Source organism: Lissotriton helveticus, chromosome 7 (genome assembly GCF_964261635.1).
Source record: "Lissotriton helveticus chromosome 7, aLisHel1.1, whole genome shotgun sequence".
Lineage (NCBI taxonomy): Eukaryota > Metazoa > Chordata > Amphibia > Caudata > Salamandridae > Lissotriton > Lissotriton helveticus.
Window position 1 is genome coordinate 1273099230 of NC_136068.1, and position 26943 is coordinate 1273126172.

Genomic DNA, 26943 nt, shown 5'->3' on the forward strand with positions numbered 1-26943 from the left:
AGCCGGATACACACCACATCCAGACATTGAAGAAATGCCTGCACCACATCTTTTAGCACAGCTAAAACAATTAATAAAAATACATAGACAATTAGTCCAATATGTAATGCGGACTTCAACAGTCCAACCAGCAATTAAAATTCCACAGCTGACCACTCATCAGGGGAACACAAATAAAATTACACCACAGAGCATACAGTCCTGTCTAGGTAAGGTACCCGCAAAACGGGAACAAATTCCTTTCTGGCTAGCACAAAAAATCACTCAGATAGAGGCGGTGTTTCCAGATACCACCCCTGTTGAGAAACATAGGATTCTGACTATCTGTCTCCCAATGGGAATCGCACCACATGTGGAGGACTGTGACACTTGGGGAACAGTCTTTGCTTCCATTTACACAAAAACACATGGTGTACCATCCATGTCAGTAATACCAGATGTGCTAAAACAGATTCAAGATGAATACGGTCCAGAACCCGCTTTAACTCTCTGTATGAAATTACTGAAAGATTTCAAGCAGGTCTCGGCAATATTATTAGCCAACATAAAGGGAGAAGCAGCAAATGTGGCGATTCGCCAGAGGTTCAAAGAGACAAATATAGCAGACCAACCATTTGAAATTGCCAGAATCATAGAAAAATCCTATGAAGAACTAGGAAGAGATAGTTTGGGTGGAATACCAGTGACACTCCAACTAGTTGAAAGTCCTGAAAAGGTATTTATTAAAAATAATTTAAACACTCAAAAAAAGAGTTGGATGGAAATAAACAATCCAATCCTAAAGAAAAAAAGATTCCAGTCCAGAGGAAGGTCTCCTCGGCGGAGAGAAAGATCTCCTGATCAAGGATGCAAGTCTCCCCAAAGGGAGCCCTCTGTGAAAAAATACAACCTTAGAAATAGGGATAATATAAAAAAACCTGATAGATATCAAGATATTGATACACGTCCCTCTCAATCTTTTCAGACTTCCTCGCAGAAATCAGAAAGAAGAGGACGATCAGAACACAGGGAAGAGCACGTCAAGTCCAAAGACAAAGAACCTGCTCATCTGAATAAAAGATTACAATTTCCAAAAAAGAAGGTAGCCAGTATTAAAGTAATCAACAATGCCGAGAATACTGAGGACACAGCTGTAAAACGGAGAATGGGCTCAGACAATGCTAGACAGCGCAGCAGAAGTGAGCATAGCTCGCAAAGTCCTTATGAATCATCTGGAGACAGTGGACACGAATGAATACATTCAGGCGGAAACTGCAGATACCAGAGTTAGCAAACCTCATAAAATATATGAAATAACATTGCGTATAGAGGGGGATAAGACTAGAAAAATAAGGGGCCTATTTTGGGATAATCTCTCCAAGGGCTATGACATCCTTCTAGCTGAACGAGACTGGCCTCCAGAGTTTGTCAGGGAGTGCCCACATGGCGAAGAAATAATTATGCCTGCCTTCTCAAACAATATTCCAATTCATAAGAAATATACACTTGCAAGAAAGTGGGCAGTAGCTCAAGCCCCTGCCTTATATAAAAATCATGTGGGATGGGATGAGGACTCTCCTCCTCACAAAATCCAGTTAAAATCACAACCTACTGCACAGAGGCAGTACCCGATTAAGCAAGAAGCTAAAAAACAGGTAAAAGAGATCCTAGATCAACTTGAATACCAGGGGGTGATTGAAACTTGCACCTCACAAATGAACAACCCTTTGTTTCCTGTCTCCAAAACAGACAATTCATACCGTCTTGTTTTGGACTACAGACACCTTAACTCATGTTGCAAAACATTTGCAGTACAAAACTCGCATAGTGCTGCACTAATGAATAACATAGTGCGCAAAAAATACAAAACCACATTAGACATTTCTAATGGATTCTTTTGTCAAAATATAGCACCAGAGAGCAGATATTTGACGGCGTTCTCAATAAATGGCACGCAAAAAAAATTCTGTCGTTTGCCCCAGGGGTTCAAGAACAGCCCAGGATTATTCTCAGCGAGAGTAACAGAATTACTACAAACATATGATGACGAGGCATTATCTTATGTCGACGACATCTATCTAACAGATGATGACTTGGATACTCACTTGAAAAGAGTGAACACCATAATACTTGGGTTCGCAGCAGAGGGTTACAAATTCAACTTTAAAACATCAAGAATTGCCCATCTAACAGTCCTGTTTTTAGGATATGAACTATCAAGTGAAGGCAAAAGCCTGGCTGACAATTTCCTAGAGAAATGTGCTGTAATCCAAGCACCTAGAACACTGAAAAACTTACAATCAATTCTAGGCTTCCTAAATTTCGGAAGAACTTACATTATAAATTATGCAGAGAGAATTAAACCTCTCTATGATCTAATAAAACCAGATTTTAAAAGAATCAATTGGACTCAAAAACACACAGAAATTTTGAGATCTTTACAAACAGATATGTTAGTTAAAACAAAATTACAAACACGTGACAACACACGCAACCTTGTGATTCGAGTCATCCCAGGAAGATGCGGATTCACATACCTGACCTCTAATGAGGGAGAGAAGGTACCAATAGCATACAAATCACATTTGTACACAGAAGCTGAAAAAAGGTTCAGCATTAAGGAAAGCATTGTTCATGCGGTTCAAACAGCTGTAGCAAAAGAAAAATACCAAGCCGACGGTAGACAGGTTACAGTCAGAACAGCAGAATCAGCTTTTGAGGCATTAACAACACCATGTAATTTACCGACAACTGCACTGAATCCAGAATGGATACAATGGGTAAATTCTGTTGCTACAGACAAAGTAAAATACTATTTTGACCCGGAAATGAAAGAATTAAAATATCTAGAATATGAGAGAGAATACCCTCTGCCAATCGACATTCTGCCTTTACGACAGTACGCCTGTGTAATATATACAGACGGTCATGCTCAACCCTCAGTTTGGGGAGAGCTGGCTTACAACGCCACATGCGAAATTGTAAAAGAAGTGTGGCGCGGAGGTAAATTAAGACCTCTACTTACAAAAACACACTCAGTGGAAAATAATTCAGAACAGCAAACTGAAATAATAGCATTAAAAATGGCGCTAGATAATGCCGATCGCGAATTCCCAACACATATTGTGTGCGATTCGTATTACTGCGTCAAATCATACAATAACGATTTACAGAAATGGATTCAAAACGGTTACAAAGATGACACAGGTGCCACAATAAAGCAGAAAGCGCTTTGGGAACAAGTAGTTCTTTTGCAGAAAGAACTACCAAAGACTCACGTGATACATTCACTGAGTCATCAGCGTGATGGCGTTCACGTTGCAGGGAATTCATTGGCTGAGACAGCCACAGCGGTAGCAAGTAAATCGGCTTCCGTAGCTACAAAAAAGCGTGCAGTAAAATACATTGACGGTGAAACTGTGCTGGCGGTGAAAACGTCATCAAAAGGCGACTGCTCAGCGCTACCGATCAATTATCCACTCAATTATACATACATAATCGATGCAAACTCAGTCCCTTTTGCTCGAATCCCTGGAGTGGGGGATAGAGTAATTCCAAACACGGACAGGAGAGGCTTGTTAATAGCAGACGCACATATGGGTGAGGGTCTCAGACACCTTAAGCTAAAAGATTCTCTGGAAGAATTACAATCAGTGTACTGGTGGCCAGGCATGAGCCTGCATCATCACATTTTTGTAAAAAACTGCCCAGACTGTAACAGAGATCGCAGTGGCGAGCGAGGAGGACTATTGTCATGGCATTTCGCTCCAGATAAACAACAACAATAAGAAAGTACCTGTTAGACCTGTCTGGCTTTTTGCGTAGTCCCTCCAATTTATTATTTATTTTGTCCCCTTTTTGCCCCTCATACCCTTAATAATCTTTGTGTCCACTAGTTTTTAAAGGTGTTGGCCAAGGGGATAGGTGTTCTTTTGTCCCTCATAGTTTTTCACCTTAGGCCCAGAGGCCTGTTCTGTCAGGAAACTGCTGTAATTCACAAGATGGAGGGCCTTAACTGTTTCCAACTGCCACATCTTAGACAGCCCCATAGGATAACCTTAGGCCTTCCAGAACCTTCTGGACCCTACTGGACTCTGTGGGGGTTGTCTATAAAAGGGCAGGGGTTGAGCGGCCATTTTGTCTGTCAGTGAGGAGCAGCTAGAGTGAAGGCTGAGGTCTGGTAGGGGGTAGGATCCTGAAGGGTGGTTTCCTCTACAAGAGTAGCCCTCTGTCAAGGCTTTTCCATCGCCCATTCCTGTTGTCCTAGCCAGGCTAGTTCATCCTGCTGACCCTGGACAGTTAGGTAGGGGTTAACTTTTGGGATCTAAGAACTGAATTTAGAAGAATCCTGTGCCCCTTTATCTGCCCAGTAAGGAGGGCTAGTTGTCTAGTGCTGAGAAAGTGCACTGTGGCTGTAACCTGTGGAAGCCCCCCTTTGATTCCCCCTCCCTTCTGAGGGTAAGAAAAAAAGCTTTTGGCCTGGGCGGCGCTGGACACCCCTTACCTGTGTCAGGACTGGTAGCGAGCTGACCCTCTTCTAATTGTTAAGGTGGTGAAGAGTGGAGAAAGGTCCCATCTAATCTGGGAAGTCCTGAAGGCTTCCGCCGTGATCAGGACCCCGGGGGCGCCTTCCGCGCTGTAGTCGCATTGCTGTGTAGCGACCCGGTTGCCAGGGGAAGTCAGGGCGAGACGCTACCAAAAAGGCGCCTTCGCGCATGCCCAATCCGTTGTTGTCATCCCCTCAGGAGGGGCCTAGGACCGAGCAGGCCCGTGCGTGACGCGTCCTTCCTGAGAGCAGGCGCTGGGTGAGGAAGCACCAGAGCGAGCGCTTCCGCGCATGCCCGCGGGAACAGTGGTCCCGCCGATCAACGCGAGGAGGGAGCGCCGGCTGCATCCAGAGCGAGTGTCCCGCCCTTTTCCCTCCGCTCGCGCGCCACGCAGAGCAGCTGGCTGAGCAGGGAGAGGGAGCTGAGGGACCCGGTGGCTCTCTGGAGGTTGTGTGATTCGGCCCTGCCCTCCGCTCGAGCACCAAGCAGAGGAGCTGGCCGAGTGAGGAGAGCGTGCAGGGGAGCTTCAAGAGAGTCTTTGCCACATCCGATTGCTTGGCCACCTCGGTGGTGAATTCCCCCCCCCCCCCGCTTCTACCACAGAAAAGGACCCAGCAACGTTGTAGAAACAAGTAAGGAGGTGAATTGCAGAGGGAAGTGGCGCTAGTGCCTACAGTGGAGCGAATTAGACACTGGTCATTCAATTCCTGCTCATCACAGGTTGGGGAGTAGCATAAAGAAACCTGTTGGCTAAGTGAAGGCATAAGCTCCTTACAAAGATTGCTGGTTATTAACTAAACTTCGGGGTAAACTGGAATTCCTCACTGAGGCCAGATTTGGTCAATGTTGTGAACTGATTAAATGTATTATTAATGATAAATATTGAGATAAGTTAACATCCCTGAAAGTAGAGCTACTGTTTACATGACATCTAAATGTAATGGAAGATACTATTGATGTGGATTTTTAATGCCAGTTAACACTGCTAAAAAGATTGCTATTAATTCCATGACATCTGCATTTGCTTATACTGAGTGGTAGTTTTCTCTCCCAAGACTTTAGCGGATTGTTATTTCACCTGATTGATTGTAAAGTACTGAACTGTGAATCCTAAAGTATAAGAGAACAGAATATATTATTTTTATAAACAAGTACTTATTTTCCTAACAGCTTGGTGTAGCGTCCTTTTTAAGTGTCAATGCGTGGATTTACTGCTGGGTGGTCTGCAACCTTCACACTGTGCCTCTAGAATTATATGTCTTACCCCTAGGCCAGGCTACCCTAGGTGACCTGACATCCCAGGTTCTAACAGTACCCATCATGAAAAAAGCGTCATATTAACATAAAAAGACTAATTTTCACTTATGATGTAGACCCCAGCGCTCGGCTGACGTCTGGACTGTTATAAAAAGATTTGCGAGTCTATAATGGCATATACGCTAGGAGCATGCTACGTTTTGACTAATGTATTCCTTTTAGCCCTCAAGCTTATGGGGAAGCATGGCCAAATGAGCATTGCATAGCGGGACTCTTCTCACTTCCTTCCTGAGGGATACGGGATGGTGTGAAGAAAAAACCAAGACATAAAGCAATCTATAACGGAAAAGGTATTAGGTTCGGGAGCTGGGTGGGTCAAACATTTAATAAGTGTCCAACGTAGTCTAAATAACCTGCCAAGGAATTCTCTGAAAGGGTTCAGTCCGTACGAACTATTGTTCGGGACTAGAATGATGATTCAAGATCTTGATAGTCAGACTTCAGTGGTTAAAGACAAAAGCTTTGATATCAAAGATCGTTTGGCTATTTTGCAGGACTTAAATGAAACAAGAAAAGACCTGAGCAACATAAAGTTGAAACAACAGCCAACAACCACTGAAGAGAAACCACCTGTCCCAGCAAGGCCTGTCTGGATTCCAAAAGTCGGGGATCTAGTCAGAGAGAAGATTGCGGTAAAGAAGGAATTTGGGCCTTCTTACAGAAAAGCAGTTCCTGTCTTGTCTGTCAACGGGACAAGATCAGTAGTACTACCACCCCTTGCTGGTAAAAAGGAGAACCAAGTTGTATCCATCGACCTGGTTAAACCACAATAATGTGGCCGATAACAAACAGTAGGCCAAGTGGACTCCCACGAAGTAGCAGAACACCAATGTTTGCTACAAATACAGAGGTTCAAACTGAAAGACTGATCACATTTTGAAAATCTACAGAGAAACAACAAGGACTATGCAACAAAGCAATGGAACTTGAACCTCTTAAAACCCAAATTAAACATTTTCATCAAGAAACAACAACCTATGATGATGTAACTACAGACTTTGCTAATGAAACAAAGCAAAATCCAAAAGCAATTGGAACAATTGACAGAACAGCATCCGGCTACTTCATCAACTTCGATGATTCATCTGAAGATCTGAGTGAACTTAAGAAACAGCCATCAACAAAAACTTTTAAAGATAAAGCTAAGGAACTTTTTCAACAGCTGAAAGAAACCTATCTGATTTCTCCATGGATTGAATTTTGGGTGGCCTTAGGTGCATTTATCCTCATTCTTTGGCTCATCATGGTACTATGCTTGGGACATTTCATTGAAGGAAAATATGCTAAAATGGACACAGCAAGCCAGAAAATCAACTTGGTCCTTAAACCACACACATCTTCACACATCGAGAAAAGAGAACTTTCTTCAGTGAACTTCACAGCCAATCCTATACCAGGCGGTGTAGCATGGGACAAAACTGATTATGAAATCTATGGTCCGGTTGAAATCCTGAAGTATCCACACCAATTCAAGATCTCATTGAGTGACTTTGTAAAACCAAGCACATTTGCTGATGATTGGGACTTTGAAAGTATTAATGATATGATGTCTGATCTTGTGATGTCTGCTAAATTCACAGAACATGATTATTTGCAGGGTTCATCTAATTATGATCAAATGTTCTGCTATAACCACTATGGTAACCATTATCTCCATAAATCTGCACAACCTAGAAATGTTTTAAATTATAACCAATGGGAACATTGTGCTACTCCACCAAAGGGTAGTTCCAAAACATTTTTTGATAAATATTCATACTTTTCAGGGTTTAACACAAGTAATGCAGAAACATTTTATTTCAAATTGTCAAATAAGACAGGTATGAAGACCATGATTACCAACACAAAATTGATATATTCAGATTCATTTTTTGAGCAAATGAATACATTTGGTTTTGATTTCTGGAACAGTAACATTGAAACAAAAACTGTTTGGGGTACAAAAGATTGGCAAGTACAAGGTATAGAATCATTGTTCAGAGCCTGCATGATCCCAGAACAAATTATATTTTTGAATGACACTATTCAACAAACTACCTGTCTTGGCTTAGCCAAAATCAAAGACTTAAACAAACCGTCTATTCCAAAGCCAACAACGAACAGTAATAGCTCTATAGATGTTGAGATAGACGTAAACAATATATTAAACCAAAACAGAAAACATCCTGAATGGAAAAATGGTTGATCTGGCCCACAGATACAAATAACTGTCAAGACAGATTCCTGAACAAAATACAGGGGTTCAAATTGACCAGGCCAGACCCTAGATATTCCCAAAGACAACATCCAGGGATAGTAACTACTTACAGTGTGGGCAAGCTCTGCCTTCAATGGCTACAAACATCCACACTGGCAGAAATTAAGCAACACCTAACTTTACTTCAAGAAGGTGCTGACTTGCGTGATTTCATTATGGGACCACGCAAACAGCGTCAAAAACGGTTCATAGCGGCCTCTATATATGCAGCTTACAATGAAGTTTGGAAAGTAACTCAAATTGAGACAGCAGAAAAAATACGGGAAATTGACCGTATTAATTTGGAAAAATCACTTTCTGTTGTGGACAATGGGTTAATGACTCTGTCCTCCAGAATATATTCACTGGACAGTATTGTATCTTCAGCAATCGATATAATATCGCAAGACTTACTGATGTTACAACACGGTCAGTCCCAATTGCGTTCTATTGTACAGCTTGGCTGGACGTTACAAAATCTGCGTTCTGGCTATATGCCTTCGCGTTTAATCAACACAACGTCATTATTTAATATCTTTAACCTTACTGATAAACAAATCGGTTTGGCGCAGAAGGGTGCTGACTATACAATTCTGAGCATTGAAAGACTTGAGAGATTACCATTGACAATGTCAGAACGACCTGTCATTGAATGGATAATACATGGAATAATAAATATTCCGATAACTACTTTCCAGTTTCAATTCTGCCAAAAATATATACAGGCAGGCCAGTATGAAAGGTTGGGTAAAGGGTACATTAAGTCAATATGGAACCTGCCCTATACACACGAATGTGTCAGTAATAAAGGCCAGAAAGTGTTTCTCAGTGGCAATAATTGTGCAAGATCACTAAGCGGTACACTTCTGTGTCAGGGTATTAGCTTGCATGGAGCCTGTGAAGGGACTTCAAATAACCTTTCATGTTACCAGCTAGGCACACCTGCAACACGAATAGAACCATTCTTTAGGAGACTCTCGAACGGGAGTTACATTCTAATAGTAGATCGCAGATGTTGTAGTTTGCTGCCCGGAAAACCTTATCTCATAACCGTGACTAGGAAGGTCATGTGCTGTGAACGAGTATTGTTCCCTAACGATTCTCCAGACAGGGAGGCAAGGTTATGGCCCGATTTGAAAATTGCTTCTATTCGAATAGATACTTTAAGCAGAATGAAGACTGTGCTCCTACAGACGCCGACCAGGCTAACGTCATCAAAAGAAACGTATGATCTCCAAGTTGCAAGGACAACTGCAGAGATTCATTCATTGTTATCAACTAATTCCCCCATACATTTCGCAGAAATACTGAACGAAATCTTAAATATTTCTGATACCAGTGGTGTCTTATATGTATTTAAGACAGTGTTTTCGGGAGCTTTAACACCATTCAAAGCCATCCTGAGTATTTTTCCAGACTTTGTCCATTCAATTTTTGGCGGACTTCCTCTCCTTTTGGGACTAGTGGCAGGCTTCCTATTTTTGATCCTGTTATTTCACTATGGCAAACCATGTCACAGACAAAACACCTGCGACAAGGGAAGAAATGATCCTAGCCATTGGCTACCGGGACCGTATAACTAAAGTCCTTGGACTAGCACAGCTAGGGGACCTGAACATGACTTGGTTTCTTTCATTTAGACCAATGTGGCAAAGTTGTGTTATGCCTGTATTAAGGTGCTTGCTATGCGGCGAAGAATGCGTGTTGGACACCTGTCTGGCACTACAATCGGATGTGCCAATGGACGCAGATACCTTGTTGGGTCCGGTAACGGCTCATGCATTGTGCTGTCCCCAGCGGCTACCAATCCTGATGACGGCATTCGTGGAGACTTCACCACTATGATTGAGGGGTAGTGAAGTACAAGATGAAAGCAGCATCGATCAGGTACGACCTTCAGTTAGCTATGCTGATCAAAACATCAATGGAGGCAATCATGCTCAGGCTCATGAATGCATGGTAACAACCTTTTCCGAGTTAGTGGAACTTACGCAAGAAGCTGTTGACAGTTTTTTCAACAGTCTAAATGATATGATGTTTTCACCAGAGCAGCAGAATAACTTTGAGCAGACTAGCACTCGGAGTTCCCTACATCCTGAATTTGGCCTTCAACTTTTTAAAAAAGCGATATGAAAATTTTTTCTCATCAGTTTGTTCAGACTGCAAGAACCTTTTTCCCCAATTCCAAAATATTTACGATTTTTTGGGACACTTATCTTCTGCTTAAAGTAGACATTATTCTTAGAGAACTGAATTTCTATTTTAGGTAGTCACAAGACATTAGCTGTCCTCTAGCACTCTTATACAAAACTTTATGATTGTGATGAAATGGTCTCGCACTTTTCTTTCTGTATTAAGAGCCATTTCATGTGTGGTTTTTGCATTTATTCATGCTGAATTTAAAATATGCGTTATATGTTTATCATTATTAGACTGCTTGTGCATATAGTACACGTGATAGTACATGTGATTGTGTTTCGTATATTTCATAATTCCAATTTTCATAATACATATGATTGTATTTTGGGGTGGTACGGTATACACAAACGCTACTGGTTTCACTATGCCTAGATTTGTAAATATGGATATAGTCTACATGGAGTGGGTGTGATGTATTCCTATAGGTACTGTATCGATTCCCCTATTCCTGACCCTGGTTTGGTTAATAATTAACTAGCAGCCATCCAACGGTGCAGAAACCGTTATCTGATTAAGCCACACCACGGCACAGAAGCGCGTTATCTGATTAGGTCATAACGCATGCCATCTAATTAGACAAGCGATATTCCTCCAGCCCCTGATAAGGCATACGGAGTTCTCAAAACAAATCACTACAGCGACCTGGGAAATTCCCATAGCCATTGTTTTGATTTCACCGAGAACTTCAGTAAAGAATGTGCGAACGAACCCGTTCATATGACATCCTTATTGACGTATATATGTCCATCCTTACGTCAATCTCGGCACCTTTCAGGTATAAATATTACCGACATTGCCTTAAGCAAACACATGCGATGGTGACGAGATTGGAGCAGCGAGACGTGCCGAGGAGCCCAGCAGAGAGCGAAGCCCACAGCCGCTGCCCCGCCTTCCTGACGCGCTGAGAACGAGACGCTGCCTTTCTCCTGCTGAGAAATCCAGCTCCGGCGCTTCCAAGCAGCCCTCGCAGGCAGCTGGAATATCAAGACCTGGGATAAGAGATACCAGCCCTCCACCATTCTAGATCTCAGGTACAGAACTGAATAACCCCTTGCAGAGAATTCTCGAATCAGTCCCTTGGCAAAACAAACTTAACTTAAACTGCTACTTATCTACTCCCGCCCACGTATTAGGCTTAGGTCAGGTACACTGGGGTAGGCGTGGTTAGAAGCACCAGTTGAGTATGATTAGTCAAATGTATATATGTATGTATCTATTTTATCCATTTTAAAGTATCATATGGCTCAGAAACCATATCAATGCTTTTACAGTATTATTTTATAATTCTGTCTTTACTGTATGCACTTTACTTAACTATAAGTATTGCAATAATAGCAATTCATTTCTCTTGTACGAGAAAAGAGACTGATCAATAAATAACATCTTTTTATTGAATACGCCCGTCTCTACCTTTTCTCTACAATCTGGTGAAACTAAGAATGCACTGAACTGACTGAGTAAAATAAGTTGTCTTTTGTTTTCACACGACTCTAGAGATACACTCTTGATTAGGGGAGAGCAAAGTTGTCATGTTCTATGGTTGTCAGAAACTAAATCCCTTCTTGTCTATCCAGGGAGGTTAAAATCCTCCTTGCCTATTCGAGAAAGTTTCTAGTGAACTCTGAGCTAGCTGGCAAACACAAAACTTTAAGTCTAATATCGTCGGTAGAAGACCTAGTTAACCTCTGCCCTAGGTCTATACTATTGAAGATATTATTCCAATGCGCAGAGCCTATTGGGATAATAGGAACTACACTACAGTGTGTATTGTCCCACCAAACACCAGGGGACACCGGCTACCGGGAAAGCGATGGCGAGAGCAAGCCTCCTCCTAAGACGCGCGAACGTTGTACCACGGCCTCCTCCTTTATTTTCGACCGGGGTCAGGTTCTTCTGTCTTTGCTCTCAGTGTGCCCGAGTCAAGCCGAATAAAAAATTATTTCTTTTTTTTAATTTATTTATTTATGCATTTTTATATAGCGCGGACTTTACCCGAAGGCGTCAGAGCGCTTCACAATAGGAACACAAGTGAAACATGATGAGAACATTACACAGGAACCGATTACAAAAGTAGACGTTACATTACATACGGTAAAAGTGACAATTGTGAGCAAATAAAACACATGAGGTAGTAAAAATTGTGAGCAACCAAAAATACATGAGGTAGTAAAGAGTGCACAAGAGGAAAAAGTGACAAGTGTGCAGGATATAAGAGAAAACAAGGTATAGTTAGAGGTATAATACTGCAATATGAGCTAGACACTCAGGCACAAGAACAGGCGTTAAATAGGCAAAGGAGGCCCTTGTGCAAGTAGCTAAAGGCAGGTAGCAAACCGTGTGTTACTTGGGCCAAGTGGTGTGTGCATGTTACAAAAGGGTACCAAACACAAGTATATGGAAAATACTGCATAAAAAAGGCAGGCATTCCAACCACAAGAACACACAGGGAAAGCACTACCATGGTCATGGAGAGTAGAGTTTTCAGTAGTGGGAGGTCTTCCTTCAAATAACAAAGAGGACGTGAATTACTTTTGGAGGTGTCTCTGGAGGAGGAGAACTTTGAGGTCCCTTTTGAAGGCCTTGGAGGAGGCGGTGGTCCGGAGCTGAGGTGGTAAGGAGTTCCAGATTCTCACTGCGTAACCTGAGAAGGATTGGGCCATCGTTCTTTCCTTCTTGAAAGTGGGAGGTTCAAGCAGTAGGATCTCCGCATTGTGTGAAGGTCTAGAGCCTCCAGAGAGTTTCAGTTTATTCGCCAGGTAGCGAGGAGAGGAGGAGTGCAAGGCTTTGTGGGTGATACAAGCGGTCTTGTAGATAGCTCTAGCCTCGAAGGGAAGCCAGCGGAGGGTGGATAACATCGGTGTGATGTGATCGCTTCTTTACCCCCATAGATGAACCGAGCTGCTGAGTGGAAAACAGACTTAAGTTGAGACAGGTGAGATTTGGGGAGGCCAGTAAGAAGAGAATTGCAGTAGTCTAGTCTGGAGAGGACCAGCGATTGTACCAGGGTTATAAGGTCCTGCTCCGGGAAGAAGCGACGGATTCCCCAAAGAAGGCGCAGTTGGTATCGAGCAGATTTTGCAATGGAATTGATTTGGGGAGTTAGATTGAGTTTTTTGTCTAGTATGACACCAAGGGATTTTGCGCTGTCAACAATGATGGGTTTATTGTTTAGTAGATTCATCTGATCCATCCATGATTGAACCGGGGGAGGAGAGAGTGAGGAGGAGAAGAGGATGAATTCAGTTTTGGAGGGATTCAGAATCAGTTGATGCGTTGACATCCAGTTTTGAATGGAGTCGAGAGTCGAACTTAGGATGGAGAGGTCATGAGTGGAGGCAACCTTGAGGTAGAGTTGAGTGTCGTCTGCATAGAGATGATAGTGAATCCCGGATTTGCTTAGGAGATTTCCCAGTGGTTCTAAATAGACATTGAACAAAGTGGGTGCAAGAATAGAGCCTTGGGGAACACCTTGACCTACCGCCACAGGAGAAGAAAGACTGTTCTCTATTTTGATCATTTGAGATCTGTCCGAGAGGAACGATGCAAACCATTTAAGCACAGTGCCCTCCATGCCCATTCTCTGTTGAAGAATATTGAGGAGGGTATTGTGATTGACAGTGTCAAAGGCTGCAGACAGGTCAAGGAGAATTAGAAGACAGGACCCCCCTGAATCGAGTATCCTCAGCGCATCATCAACCACTTGCAGTAGGGCTGTTTCAGTGCTGCAGTTTTGGATGAATCCGGATTGACAGTTGTCAAGAAGATCATTGTCCTTGATATGACGATAGAGTTGTTTTGCTACACATCTTTCTGTGATCTTCGCAAGAAAGGGAAGGTTAGTGATGGGGCGGAAGTTGTTGAGGTCATTCGCATCAGCAGTGGGTTTTTTAAGCAGAGGGGTGACCTGCCCAGTTTTGAAGGAGACAGGAAGGGAGCCTTGCCAGACAGAGAGGTTGATCAGAGTGGTCCAATAGGAAAGGGAGTGGGTATAGAAGTCAATGGCAATGGCACTGGGGATAGGGTCAAGAGAATGGTTGGAGGGCTTTGTTTCGCGTATGCACTTAAGAAGGGCATCCTCAGATATGGGATCAAAGCTCTGCCAAATGGCTAAGGATTTGGGCTCCTCTGGAGGGGTAGGATGAGCGACCTGATCCACAAGTGATTTCACTTTTTCATCGAAGAACATAGTGAAATCCGCTGCTCTCTTTGTAGAATCCTCCACATTGGAGGTTGGGGGAGGGCAGCTAGGAATCTTGATGAGATCGAAAAGTTTTTTGGGTCTATTTTTAGCAGAGTCAAGGAGGGTTTTGAAGTGCGCCGCTTTCTCAAGGAAGATGTGTTTGTGATACTTGGATCTTGCTGAGCGAAGCATGGCCACATTGTCAGTGGAGGGCACTTGCCTCCATTGTTTCTCCAGGAATCTTAGCTGCTTCCTTTCCTCATAAAGGGATTTGTTAAACCAAGGTGCTGAGGGAGTGGGCCTTGTCCTTTTGCTTTTGAGTGGAGCGACGTTATTAATTTCAGCTGCAAGAACTGTGAGGCATTGGGAGGTGAGATCGTCAACAGCTAGGTTCGGGTCTAGCCTTGGAAGTGATAACAAAGCTGATTCACAGAGGGGACCGACATCAATATTTTTGGCGTCACGGAACCAGGAGATGGCTCTCTTGGGTTGGCCAAGAGTTATAGAGTGTGAAAGTTGAAGAGAGAATGGGACGAGGAGGTGGTCAGACCAATCTACATGAATTGGGGTAGTGGTAGAAAGCATGCCTGCTTTAGAAATAACAAGGTCCAGGATTGCGCCCTTAGAGTGTGTTGATTCAGAACAGTGTTGAATAAGATCGTTTGCAGAGACGAAGGAGGCCAGTGAGTTTGCAGAGGAGTCTTGCGGTACGCCCCAGTGGAGATTGAAGTCACCCACGAAGGTCTGATTGACACTTTGCGAGTATTGGTCGCTGATGAAGTCAGTGAGATCTTCCATAAACGAGGGGCCACTACGGGGCGGGCGGTAAATGACATGGAATCTGAGGGGTGAACGGTGTTGCAATTGAAGCTCAAGAGAAAGGCATTCAAAGGTGTCGGAGGAGCTGATAGGAGAAGCCTTAAGTTGGAGGGCGTTTCTAAAGTTGACTGCAACACCTCCCCCTGTGTTGTTGTCAGTTCTGTCATTCCTCAATATAGAATAGCCTGTGGGTAATAGGAGATCAAAAATAGAGTGAGAGGTATCTTTGAACCAGGTCTCTGTGAGGGTAAACATCGTTTACCACAAAGGTTTTACAAGGCGGTACCTTTAGCACCCATCCCTTACAACGCAAGTCGTTACCACGACTTGCGCTGGAGGGCGCTAAAGGATTAAAAATAGTAAATTTACTATCCAAACACCTTCCCTAGGGTCCATGGGGACTGGTGTTAGAATAGTAAATTATACTATTCGAAATCCGCGCCCCCCAACGCAAGTCGTGGTAACGACTTGCGTTGTAAGGGATGCGTGGTAAAGGGATGCGTTGTGACGGTACGCGTTGTACCATCATACATCCCTCTGTGAGGAAGAGCATGTCAATATTATAAAGGGTGATGGTATCGGCGATTTCGAGTTTGTGTTTTACTGCAGATCTGCAGTTGTGAAGCATACAGCGCAGCTCTGTCAAGACTGTTTTGGTGACGGGGGCACTTGGGCTCTGAAGGGTGATCGGGATATTGTACTTATGCGGAGGCGCTCGGGAGGGTTTAGGTGGACGCTTTGTTCTGACAGAGGTGATGGTCGGAATAGTATAGATAGTGGGGTTGCTAGGGTATGCCGGATGAAAAGGGGTGGCGTTCAAGGGCTTGTGTGAGTTAACTAAGTTTGCAGACGATGGGTTGAGCTTGGCTGTATTGGGGTGAGGGGGCGAGGTGCATCTCATGGGAAGTTGGGAAGGAGTAGTGGTGCATGGAAGGGTGGAGATCTTAGAGCATAAAAGTGAAATGGCAGCTGTAAGCTGGGAGATGGAGGTGATAAGAGAGCCTAGCGTATTTTCCAGTGAGAATGAGGCAGAGCACGGGTGGTTGGGTGGCTCGATTGAAACAAGAGGGGGTGGAACTGGTGGTGGAAGGCAGGGAGAGGTGGGGGGACCAGAGGTATGTTGGGGTGTGGTGTTCACAGGTGGGGAAAGGTGGAGGTTGAGAGCGGGAGATTGTGAGTTGGAGGTTAAGGGGGTGGTGTCCTTGTTGGTGTTGCAAGAGGGAGAGGAGTTAAGGACAAATTTAGTGGGAGAAGGGTGCGGAACACGGCGGTAGGGGAGAAGGAGAGGGGAGGCCTGTGTGGAGTCATGGGAATGTGGGAGGTTTGGGAGGAAGAGAGGTGCGGTGGTTGTGGAGGTCCTGTCAGTTAGGAGAGGCGGCTGTGAGGGAACGGGCATCTGGAAGAGTGAGGGGGTTGAGAGCAAGGGAAGCTGAGGAAAGGAAGTGGTCCTTTTGGGCTTGAGGGAGGGAAATGGAAGGGGTTACTAGGAGGGGAAAGGGAGTAGTGCAGCAGTACTGGAGGAGTAGGAGGGAGGAGAGAGATGCAGTGGGATTGTGGAGAAAGCGGGTTGAATAACGAAGGGATGGAAGGAGGGATATGGGGAGCATATGGAAAGTTCATTGGGGAGAGGGTTGGAGGAGAGGTGGACTAAGAAGGGGGGTGATGGGGAGGAATATGGGGGAGGAGAGGAGATTGGAGTATCGAGATGGTGAAGATGGGACGAGGAGCGTATTAGCTAGTGTTAAAGCTGAAGTAATGTAGGAGGGGACATACTGTGAGGGGGGAGGGATAGGAGAGGAGGTCACAAGGGAGGGGGAGGGAAGAGGGCCGACCTGTGCTTCTCGAGAGTGCTGCCAATTGGAGTGAGGTGGGGTCGGCGGAGGAGAAAGGGAGTAATGGGTGGAGCTGGAAGGAGAGACAGAGGGAAGGAGAGACAGCTGGATGGAGAGACAGAGGGAAACCCGGTTGCAGAGGAGGGGAGTAGGGAGGGGAAGAGGAGGTCAAAGAGCGAGAGGCAGGTGTCTTTGCCTTGAATCATGACAGTACCGTTGCTCGCGCGCAGTGTTTACAGTGCCCGTAGGAGTGCTCTGACGTCATGTGACTGACACTTCCCTCCACCAGACAATGCGCTGCCAGGGTGTTGGCAACAGGGCTAAATTAGGGATGGGACCGCGTCATGGACGCCTTGACAACAGTGGGCGACACTTCTGGCTCCATGTGCGCTTGTCCTGTGCTCATCGATGTTTAGTGGGTTGGGTGTTGTGTTTCGTGTTACTTCTTCTTTTCTGTGTTGTTAACTACTTCCTGCTCGCCTTTTCGGCGTTGTAAACTACATTTCTTTAGGCCTTTTGACACCTTGCTCTATCTAATTCTGGCCCATTAAACTAGAGTTAAAACGGTGAAATAAGTATGGGAAGTTGCTTGAACTAATTGAACGAGCTAATGGTGATTGATAAACAAAAGACGATAGGCGTTTGAACAACGGACAATCAAAAAGAGGGAAGACAAATGGCACATATTCAACTTTTATTTATAAAAAGCATCAAGGTAATCCATGTCACCGTTGTAGTTCCTGATTATATTTCACATGTTTTGCTTTATCTGGCATTCTCAAGCGATTTTCCGAAAGAACCAGGGTGCCTTGTGCAGGCCAGGGGTCGGCTTCCCTTAGGTTCTTTATTTATTTAGTGCAACGTTTTATCTCGCGCGGACGTTATCAGAAGGGATCAGAGTGCTTCACAATAGGAACTGAACTGTTGCAAGTTGTTTTATGATTCTGGAAATGAGGGCGAGACGTGTAGCCCAAGGTGATAACGCGGGATTTCTGGTCTATTGTTATCTTACCAGATCCCAGCTCAGGTCGACTGAATCGTTGGTACCTGTCATTGAGTAAAAGGCAATCCACTACTAGGTTAATCAAGAAAGAACTTACACCACTCTAAAGAACCACTTACCACTGGAAAAGGTTAAAAAGTTTAATTTAAAGCCAAAAGTATCTGGAGATACAAACATCTCAGAATAAGATTCAAAAGATATACAGGTATCAATATAAAAAGGTACTCTCTGAATGCTCTCAATCGACAAAAGGAAATTATCAAAAATATCTCAAATACCATTAGGGTTGCAAGAATCGCTGTGAGTTGCAACTTGAGAGTCATTTACAGAAAAGGAAAAATACAAATTAGTCTGTCCCTACTCTAGACTAAGTGACATCCCTACTTAACAAGATCTTTACCTAAAAAGGTGTCAGCAGTGGTGACTTCCAAAGAAGATCACACACTTCTCTAAGTCTTTGTCTCAAAGTCGAAGTCTTTCAGCTCTCTATCTGCCTACCCATCCGCTCTCTTAGGCTCCTCAGATCATCTGCTCTAACTCCACCCTGGGGTGCTATCCCTAATACAAAATCACATTTCCAATAGGAACGCCCCTGTAGACGCCTCTCACGTGGTGCAGTTTTGAGCAGCAAATTCCGTGCTGGTGCTCCTCTGGACTCTTCATTAAAGTTGACCTTGCTTCCCAGGCTTCTCTCCGTCCAAGCGGTACCCCCTAAAATTCCTGAAGACTCCTACAGGCCTGTGCCTGGCGCCTCTGAACAAGGGCCTATTCATTATTTCTGATTTAAGTTCCCCTTGCACCTGCAAACAGACACTCTCTCGGTAGGCCCCAAATTCCAGTCTCTACCATATCTAAGAGTCATAAAACATCTTGAACAGACCTATCGTTCGTGCTCTGTGCGACTTCTCCTTAACGAGCTCATGCAGATCAAAGAAACGACTTTATCTATTCAGGCCTACAAGAATTACATGAAACGGGCCTCTGCAATATGCACATTTAATTTCTTTGTTTAAACAGTATTTTAACTAACACACATTACTAAATATAACACATCTATTTAAAACATACTCTTCAGTTGTATGCTTAATAATACATTTGCAGTAAAATGACATTAGAATCCAAGTCACTAAAAGTGTAGCAGCATCTTTCGTTTCTTGTGAAATGCCATGTGGCCTACACATTTTCATGGTTTGCAGAATTACATTTCGTTTTCACTTAGCCATCTAACATGTGACTCCAACATCACTTTAGCATTTCTACAACCTCTACATTAGTTTTTCACACTTATATATGCATCTATTCTAATTAAACACTCATATATTTTCTCTATATAAGTTGACACTCTTGTATATTCCACACTAAACTAATACTACGTGCTTGTAAATATGGTGCACTTCTACATTTTCAGATTTGTGCTCCCTCAATCCCCCCTTTGATGACTTACAGTAGTCATCATCATCACAACACCCTCTCTAAGGTACAAAGTATCAAACTGAAGTCGTTGCAATCTTCCCTCGTTTCATCTCCTCTAGAGCCCTCAGACTCCGGTACTGATTCTCCTGCATCGCAGCTAATCTCCACCCCTGCTCTCGCATAGATCTTTGCAACCTGTTTGCTCTATACCATTTGTACAGTTTCACCAATCCACACAAGGTGATTATACAAATCACTATTATGATGATAGGTTTCAGTATGTACCAAATGATATTCTTCCCTAGGTTGGCAAACCAACCTCCAACTTTACCCATTCCTTGACCTACCTTTTCCCACACTGTTATCTTAGTCAAATCTTCTATCTCATTATGTATTTCAGTAATGTTTCGAATGTACTTTTCAAGCGGTTTTGAATTGTCTGGAATGTAAGTGCAACATTCCTGGACCTTCAAAGCCTTACAGACTCCGCCCTCTTTTGCTAACAGAACGTCTAGAGCAAGTCGGTTCTGAAGAACCATTGCCCTTATCGATTGCATCTCTCCCTCCACCAGCATTAAAGATCTAGCAGTACTGGCGGACAACCTATCTACAACTGTTGCCAATCTTCTTATCTTAACATCATTTAGTGCTATCCCTAAAATAGGAAACATAGCACCAAACACATCTCCAACTACCTCCTCAGCGCTTACACCCCTTCTTCCTCTAGCTGATGTTTCTCTCTTTTTGGTTTCTAAGTTCTCAGCATGGTATATTTTGGGGAAGACAATTGCTAAATAACATGATCCATACCAATTATCTGGTAGTTTCACATATGCATTTCTTCCACAGACAAAATATACATTTGGGATCACCTGCCTCTCCTTCAGGAAATCCTTAGAATAGTACTCTAATTGGAAAGCATGTTCACAATGAACTTCTCCTACAAACACATTCTCATAATATGTTCGACTTCTGTGTATACATAGCTCTCCCCTTTTCTCCCGATCTAAAGCTATTGGACCACTGCTACCCTTTCTTTGGTGTTCTCTTTCTTCCCGGGTCCAATCTGTTTTCCATTGTCCTGAAGCTTTTAGGATCTTTTGTCTCCTATATCGATCATCCACCTGCCCTATAAACCTTTTCTCGATTTTTGACACTTTACAAGTCAAATTATTTCTTCGGGCATGTGAAGTATCTAATGTTTTCCATGGAATGAAAAATTTCTGTAACCTATCCTCACACTTATAATAATCCCACTTATTTAAATGTTTATAATTCGGCACCTCTGGCAGTACCGAATCAAAATTCGAAAAATAATACTCAAACCCCTCTCGTTCATAAAATATGCTCAGCAACAAACTACATGAGATTCCATAGGTCAATGGAAGATGATGGTATCTGATGCCTTCATCTACAGAAGCTGGCAACTGCATACAGACGTAGCAGTTCTTCGCCTCCATGACATCAATATATTCATAAAGCAATTTGGCATAAGCATTCGTTTTAAAATTCCCCTGTGACTCATCTGCATGTAATCTTTTTATTTCAGCATCTAATAAAATTTTCTCTTTCGCTGTATTTTCCCCCTGTTTACCAACCACAGGAGGCTTCTGTGTTGGTACACTTTTTGCTTCTTTTTCTATTTTCACATCATTTTCATGTCCCACTATATATGATACAGTAACTACTAAAACTATGAGAGAAATCACTACCCCCTAAAAGTGTGCCTATTATACATTTTGCCCTGCGGTTCGGGTTGCCAGCCTCCATGGTCTCAAAACAGTGTCGTTCTGGGTTTCTTTCTCAGCACAAGTCTCTTTTCTTTGCTTCTCCAATCTTTCGAACCACACCTCCTGGAAACTGAAAAATCCCCTCCGCAAAAACAGTCTCTGAGTTCTGTAGCAATAGACAACCCTAGCCCTTCTCCATCCACTAAAAGGGAAGTCCCTAATTCTTTCTTCTTCCACTCGGCGCTAGGTTATCTTTCAATCAATATTTACAAGGTTCTTTACAAAGTCTTTAACAGTCTGAGACTATGCGTGTTCCCAGAGCTTCCACCACTAGCTCAAAGATTTCCATACGAAGAAGGACTCCCTCCAGTATTGGACACCTTGAACAGCAACACGGAAACTCAACAGTCTCAAAGATCAATTTTCTTATTCCGCTCAGGAGAGGAGGATAGACGATGTTGAGTGTCAGCAGTCTTTCGACCTCCAATCCTGGCAACAGGAATCTTACTTCCACTGTGATGATTGGGTCAGTTCTGGTCAGGGTCACTTCCCTCACCCTCCCAGTTCTGCGTCCCGCTGAGGACATCTGTAGCGAGGTAGGTCCACTCAGGAGTAGCGTATCTTCTGCAAGGCACTCGCACCCTCCTTGATCTTCTCGGACCTTCCTGCTCTTGTCCTGGTGCACTTTCTTCTGGATCTGAGTCTTCGGATATAGGAGCAAGAGTTTCCTCTCGAGCTGGCTTCAAGCTTGGCCTCCTTTTTCTTTCAGCCCAGGTAGCCGCTCCATGCCTTGTTCTCCTATTTCTTGTCCGTTCACTCAGTTCTGGATCGCTCTGGATTTGTTCTGTCTCTGAATTGGTCTCACAACAGTTTTCCTCTTCTGTAGCAACTTCAGTTTCACTGCCGTTCTGTCTTCCTTCCTCTTCTGGATCTGTGACACTCCCAACTTCTTCAGACACCCCCACAGCTTGACTGATCCCCTCTTGTGCTTCTTCCTTCACCACTGGATTTTCGTCTGCGAGAGGAGCTGTTTCTTCCAGGGGTGCTGGAACTCTTCGAGTATGGGAAGCGTGGATCCAATTTGGCAGTCCTCCGCACTTCACAGCGGTGTTAGTGATTAGGACTATCTGGAAAGGCCCCTTCCAGCGCACGTCCAAGCAGTTCTTCCGGACGTGCTTCTTCACCAACACCCAGTCTCCTGGGCACAGGTCGTGGCACTGATTTCTTGAAGCTGGAACCTCTGCTGCCTGTACCTGAAGAGACACAGAATGAATGGCGTCAGATAACCCCTTGCAGTAATCCAGGATCAGGTCATCTGTAATGTTTAGCAATGCAGCTGTGGGGATAGTTGGAAGTCTCATTGCCCTCCCCATCAACACCTCATGTGGAGAGAGACCTGTCCTCCTGTCGGGTGTGCTACGCATGCTCATAAGGACCAAAGGAAGAGCATCAGGCCAACTTAGGGAAGTTGATGAACACACTTTAGCAATTCGACATTTCAACGTCCCATTTATCTGTTCCACGATACCTGAAGCCTCTGGTCGATAGCTACAATGCAATTTCTGATCAATGTTCAATGCAGAGCAAAGCATCTTCACAACCTCGCTGTTAAAATGTGTCCCTCTGTCCGATTCCAGAGAAGCAGGCACCCCGAAGCGCGGTATCAACTCTCTAAGCAATAATTTTGCTACTGTGAGTGTATCGCACCTGCGTGTAGGGTACGCTTCAACCCATCTGGAAAATATGCATACTACCACCAGAACATACCTAAGGCGGTTGACCCTTGGCATTTCAATAAAATCTAATTGCATTCTGTTGAAAGGCCCCCCAGACCTCCCAATGTGACTCAGTGTAACTGGTGTTCTTTTCCCTATGTTCAACTGTTAACAAGTGACACATCGCTTACACACTGCTTCAGCTGCAATCCTAAACTTTGGGCAATACCAAGTTTGCCTGAAAACCCTCAGCATGGCATCCCTTCCCAAATGCACTGGACCATGTATCTGTCGTGCCATTGGGCTCGCTAACTCCTCAGGTAACACGGCCCTTCCATCTGCTGAAATCCAGAAATCCATTTCGCTTCTCACACACCCTGCTGCTTCCCACGCCTGCTTCTCAGATTCAGGTGCATTGTCTTGCATTTGTTTCAAATCTTCCCAAGTATCGACTGTTTCTAACATCATGCTCAATTCTGTCCTTTCCTGAGCCCCACTTACTTCCACCTCCGTGAAAGAGTAATCATGCTCCGCACAATAGCGGGCAACTTCATCTGCATATCTGTTTCCCTGTGACACAAAATCCGAATTTTTCGTATGAGCTACACACTTTACAACTGCTATTGCAGCTGGACCCTGTAATGCTTCTAACAACAGCCGCACAAATTCTCCATTTCTGATTGGCGAACCAGAGGAGGTCATGTAACCCCTCTGAGACCGCAATTGACCGAAATCATGAACTACACCGAAACCATATTGGCTATCAGTATAAATGGTGACTCTAATTTTGCTACCTGCTATACAGGCACGGGTCAATGCAACAATTTCTGCTACCTGAGCGGAGTGTACTCCTTCCAGGCAAGCGGCTTCCACAACTCCAGTAATGGTGCAAACAGCATAAGCTGCTCTCAACCGACCAGTATCGTCTCTTAAACATGAACCATCGACAAAGTAAATTTGATCGGGATCGATCAATGGTTCATCCACAATATCTGGTCTGGGCTTCGTGCATAGTTCAGTCACATCAAGGCAATCGTGATCTTCACAGTCTTCGCTTTCTATGTCATTAGAAAGTGGCATCAGAGTAGCAGGATTTAAGACAGAGCACCTCTTAAGGGTCACGTTCTCTGCAGCAAGAATAACTTGCTCATAGCGCGTGAGCCTACTGTTGGTCAAGTGCTGGGTCTTGGTCCTGGTCATTAACAGTTCCACAGAATGAGGTACATACACCACTAACTGGTGTCCCATCACTATGCTTTCACAACGCTCAATGCTGACACCTGTTGCAGCAACGGATTTGAGACATCCGGGCAACGCTGCGGCTACTGGATCTAAGGTAGCCGAAAAGTAAGCAACTGGTCTACGGGCATTTCCATGGACTTGCACTAAAACTGACAAAGCACAGCCCTCCCTTTCGCAGCAATAGAGGGAAAATGGCCTCTCATAGTCCGGCATCCCCAAAGCCGGAGCACGACACAAGTCATCTCTCAGCTGTAGGAACGCCATCAAGCACTCGTTGTCCCATGGTACCGGATCGCTCACCTCCTTGTGCGTCAGTTTCTGTAAGGGTTTTGCTTTCAGTGAAAAGTTAGCTATCCACTGTCGGCAATAACCAACCATTCCTAGGAACATCCTAACTTCTCTCTGTGTTGTAGGCGAGTTCATCCTCATGATTGCCTCTATTCTATCTGGTGACACCTTACGCTTTCCCTTTTCTATCCGATGACCCAAGTACTGTACTTCTGTCAGACAGTACTGCAATTTACTCGGAGACACCTTGTGTCCATTTTCAGCTAAATGGTTCAGCAAGGCGATGGTGTCTTCCTTGCAAGCCTCTTCCGTTTCTGACGCAACAAGTAGGTCGTCTATATACTGGACCAGAACCGAATTCTGGGGCAGTACCAGACTTTCAAGATTCTTTTTCAGTAACTGAATAAAGATTGGTGGGCTATCTGTGAACCCTTGTGGGATTCTACACCATGTTAAGACGCGATTCTTCATTTTAAACGCGAAAAGATACTGGCTCTCTTCGTCTAATGGGATTGAAGAGAAAGCCTGACAAAGATCGATCACTGTGAACCACTCAGCTTGGAATGGTATCTGAAACAGTATTACTGATGGATTCGGTACCACTGGACAACATGAAACAACAATGTTATTAATTTTTCGCAGGTCCTGTACTATCCTAAACTTCCCACTAGGCTTCTGCAAACCCATAATCGGGGAGTTGCATGGACTTCCCACGATTTCTTTCAGTATTCCCTGTTTAATCATGGAGTCGATCACGGGCTTTATTCCTGCAATCGTCTCTTGGGACAGCTTGTATTGTGGCGTCCTTGGATAATCAACATTTGGTTTCACTATAATCTTCACTGGCTCTACCCCTTTGACCAATCCTATCTCTTCTCCTGTAAAATCCCATACTTCTGATGATACTGCCTAGCGTAAGTCCCAAGGAAGATCCTCCACAGTTAGAGTAGGATACAGTTCTATGCATGTTCTGGAGTTCACAATTTTGAAGGTAGCGTCATCATCTGTCGTTTCTACCTCTACTCCCTGAGGCGTGCAGTATATGGTACAATTTAGTTTGCACAATAAGTCCCTTCCTAACAAACACACAGGACTTGAATCACAAACTACAAACTGATGTTCATTCATGTAATTTCCAATTTTTACTGACACTGGTTCCGTCAAAGGGCTAGTCATTCTCTTGTTTGCAACTCCTACCACCTGGATTGTTTCCCCCGACATTGGTAGATCCGGAACCACTGCTGACCTCAAAGTTGATCGAGTAGCTCCAGTATCCACCAAGAATGTCATAGGACACCCTGCCACTTCAGCCTCAACAAACGGTCCTCTTTGATCCACTTCCAGAACTGCCCCGAGGGTACAGTCCTCTTCTTTGCTTACACGTTGGCCAGTCAATGGATCAATGTAATAACCTTTTTCCTCGTCTATGAAAAGAGGCATCTGTCTAAAAACCTTTCCCCCGGTCGAAATCTTTGGTGGCTGCGGAAACTGAGCTCGTGGAGCCGAAGTCCCCCCTTTGGCCACCTTGATTCTTGGCACTGGTACCCCTTGAACTGGAACCTCTGGAACCTCTTCCTCTTGCTCTAGTTCCCCATTCTCAGGGTTATAGGGACACTCGCGTCTCCAATGCCCCACCTGCTGACACTGGTGGCACTTTGTCGTTTTCTTTAACGTAGCAATGTCAACTCTAGGTCCCACGCTTTCCTCACTGTTCTTATTCTGATTGCTTGATTTCCGTCTCATTGTCCCTGTACCCTGCTGCTGCTGTCCGCCCTTTCCAGCTGACTGCATCTGTACTACCATCAGCTTCTCTTTTAGCTTCTTTGCTTTGGAATCTATTTCATCACTGCAGTACCTGGCATACCTCAAAATCTCATCTAATGGTCTGTTTTGCCAACAAATCAAATGTTGCTGAATCATCAAACAAATATCAGGTCTCAACCCCAATACAAACTTTGACACAAACTGTCCTATATCCTTGGGGTCCATTACATCAAGTCCACTGTATTGTTTGAATGTTTTCAGCAATCTCTCATAAAACTCATGAACTGTCTCCTTGGGTTCCTGTCTTGTTCGGTCTATTTTTACCCAATCTATGTCTTGTGGTGGGACCTTTTCCTTCAGCCAAGTTATTACTCTTTCATATTTCAACATTACAGTTTCAGACGGTCCATTTGTGGCAGTATCCCTTTCGGGTTCTACCGTTGGCCACTCAACACTAGTCTTGCATGCTGTCCACAAATCACCTGGCACCACAATGTCAAACAAGGTGTTTAAATCAATCCACAATACCTTCGAGATTTTTACAAACCTTTCTACCTGCTTATACCACTCAACGGGATTATCCCTCAACTTCGGAAATGAGTTTGTAAATGCAGCTAAATCTCCTCTACTCCAGGGCACATGCACATAGTTCCCATTCGATATTTCTCTCAAAGGAAAT

At 44.0% G+C, this 26943-nt stretch overlaps 1 protein-coding gene across 1 annotated transcript in view; it reads left to right on the plus strand.

Annotated features, from left to right (window-relative positions):
• Positions 1-26943, plus strand: part of LOC144770175 (proton channel OTOP2-like) — a 390107-nt gene that overhangs the window by 52519 nt on the left and 310645 nt on the right. The gene's annotated exons all lie outside the window — the stretch shown is intronic.